The following is a 3,201-nucleotide window of genomic DNA, read 5'->3' on the forward strand; positions in this document are numbered from 1 at the left end:
CATGTCACATCACCCCTCATGTCACATCACCCCTCATGTCACATCACCCCTCATGTCACATCACCCCTCATGTCACATCACCCCTCATGTCACATCACCCCTCATGTCACATCATTTCGCACCACAGACACGAGTGTAGGCAATGCAAATGATGTCATTGTCAATGGTATTTGTGGCTTCAGGGGAGACTAGTTATCTACTGGTGTCCAGACAGAATAAATCTACATCAGCACATGTACATACGACATATAGTATACGAACAAGAACCCACTATTCTGCAAGTAAACACATGCAGCATGTGTAAAGTTTATGTCGGTGTTCATTGTTCTATGAAATGATAAAGATGTGTAAAGTAAACCGATGTTGAAATGGTTACAAGTGTTTTAGACTTATGCTGATGATAACCACGATAAATAAACCAACGGTCAGGCATACCAAGAGTAGTCTGGTGCTTTGTAAACAGTTTGGCGATAAGAATATCTAAATCCTTGCGGAACTCCACATGTAAACTTTTACACTCAATGATTGCGTCATAAAATAGCTGAAGAGATCACATGTCAGCATTCTACTTTTTGCAGATTGTACTGTATTGCAATTTCCCATGCACTTCCACAAGGCCACTGTACTTCAGTCAGTCGTACTTGTAAAATGCAAAAAGTTACAAGACAGTCATGGTTTTAAGCAAGCGATATCCTAGGTAGTTAGCTGTGACGCACTGTCAGGGTTTAATACTGGGTTCATATCAGCATGCACATGCGTGCCAGTCCAAGGTTGAGGTCCCTTGAATTAGTTTTTGCATGAGCAAAAGCAGTTCGCGCTACACACCGCACACGCAATAAATACAGTCAGTATACTTCAATATTACTCTCCAACCGGATCCTTTCTAACCGCTGTACTATTTATTACATCTACGTAACTCAAACACTGGCCAATAATTAATAAATGGCTAGACTTACAATAAACGGGTTTCTGAAGTTTGGACAAGACCAAAACCTGTTTCAATATTGCATCAGAACATGAGACACAAGAAAAAACGGTAAATTTTGAAGTCCCGCTTTACATAGAATAGGTGTGCAAATACGAATGCAGGAATACGTACAGGTGAGCGAGTCTAGGGTGAGGGGGGGGGGTGAGGAACTCCATACAGAAGTTCCTGAGTGCTTAAGCCTAATCTTAGAGCTTAAAATGATAATATTTGTTGACCAACTGATTGTCACTTCAAAAGCCACGGATTTGCAACTTTACTAGTAATTGTTAGCAAAAATAAACGTCGCAACGGTTCTCGAACCTAACCCTACATATTAACTTCTAGCGTTGCTAAGGCAACATTTTAAATTTAATGTCAAAAAAGTCGCTGCCAAAGGTCACTAAGATTACTAGACACAAATGAAATGCCACGGCATAACATTTAAACTGGGGGAGGGGCGTAATGCAATAGGCTGCATCATAGCTGCCCATGTGTTTTGTCTACATTTCGCGTGACGTCACGCGTGTACACATTTGAAAATGAAATGCAAGTAGTGCTAGCACTTTGAGGAATAAATGCATAAATACATGGTGTAAAGTTGTGGAAAGTGTTCAAAAAGATAGGTGAGATGTCCATGTAGATAAATAAGTGTTAAAAGCCCGCTCATTTTGCGTTTTGTGAGGCATTTTTCGTGGAAGCATTGGAGGACAGGTGCAGTTACGAAACCTGGCATAAAATGTTTTATAGCCCTGCGGCAACTGTACGCATTGAAACCATTCGAAAATCAAAACCATTCGAATTTGCTTGCTGCTAGGGGAAACACTCCCAACCCTTAGTACACGCTAAATCCGCTTGGAACGCCATGGTTAGCGCCGACTTTGAGGCGTACAGTGTGCGGGGGCCTCCCGATCGATCGGCTGCCGAGCGTATGGTGTGCGAGGGCTTACGACTGCGGCCCGAGCAAAATCATAGTGTGCGGCTAGCATAATGTGTAGCATAAACTCCTGCCTTTACATGCAAAACCTAGTTCGAAGAACAATTTACTTGTACAATTTACAATATATTGTTGCAGTCTTTCATAGTGTAGCACTGGAAAAACGATCCAACCAGAACCACTCCCTATTCCTTAGAATTCTAGACAACATTCGGTGAAAACCAGGGATATCACATTCGGGAATCACAAGTCGGAGCAATTCCTCTGTTTAGACGCACGTGTCACTTTTGCAGGAAATTAAGTTTGTCAGAAGTCAAGAAGTTAAGCAGTTTATTACCAATACTATTACTAATACTAATAGTAATACAAAGTGAGATGTGTACAAGATGTAACACACGAGTAGTACTACTACTAGTACCACTAGTATTACTATTACTACAACTTACAAGTGTACCACTATAACATAATTAGTATAATATTACTAACAGTAACACTGTCACAACACAACCAACTACGGCAATTTAGTTAGTTATGCAGTACTACTAGTACTAGTAAGTAGTAGTAGTAGCAGTAGTACTAGTAGTAGTAGTACTAGTAGTAGTACTAGTAGTAGTAGTAGTAGTAGTAGTACTAGTAGTAGTACTAGTAGTAGTAGTAGTAGTAGTAGTAGCAGTAGTAGTAGTAGTGCAGCAGTAGCAGTAGTACTAGTAGTAGTAGTAGTAGTACTACTACTAGTAGTAGTAGTAGTACTAGTAGTAGTAGCAGTAGTAGTAGTAGTAGTAGTAGTACTAGTAGTACTAGTAAGTACAGACAGTACTCAGTACGCGACTACAGACTACAGTGCCGAGTTGGAAACCGGACACATTGCCGGAGACTAGTAGTACTAGCAACTTACCTGAACGGAGGGCTCCCACCTGCCTTTGTGGTTTATGCCTAGAGTACTAATTTTACCAAAGTTACGTATCACAAGATTAGGGAAGACCTTCAGTATTGCGGATACATTAAAAACGCACACAAAACTGGGATCAACACCTAATCTTGCACCATGCCCTGCAAATATAAAGTAGTGCCACCAACGACTGGTTTTATCTGGTTCTTCGCGCGAGTAACTGTCGGTTGTTTACATGGAGGTATTTGTGTGAATTGGAAATGCCTAATAAACGCATAATATATTTTTATAGATATTAAAGAGGGTTTTTTATTTATAAATAAGGTGTTTTATAATTAGGAGTAATTTTAATTGGCACTATTTCGTGTGTATGAAACTAACACCGCTTTGCCGTCTTTAGATGGGTTCGAT

General features: G+C 40.3%; 1 protein-coding gene across 1 annotated transcript in view; it reads right to left on the reverse strand.

Annotated features, from left to right (window-relative positions):
- Window positions 1-2,976, reverse strand: part of LOC106821534 (antizyme inhibitor 2-like) — a gene marked incomplete in the record, with an annotated part of 16,647 nt that extends 13,671 nt beyond the window's left edge. The window contains 1 exon segment of the mRNA XM_014826387.1: window positions 2,797-2,976.
- Between the last annotated feature and the right edge of the window lie 225 nt (window positions 2,977-3,201).

Source organism: Priapulus caudatus, unplaced genomic scaffold (assembly GCF_000485595.1).
Source record: "Priapulus caudatus unplaced genomic scaffold, Priapulus_caudatus-5.0.1 Scaffold76, whole genome shotgun sequence".
Classification (NCBI taxonomy): Eukaryota; Metazoa; Priapulida; class Priapulimorpha; order Priapulimorphida; family Priapulidae; genus Priapulus; species Priapulus caudatus.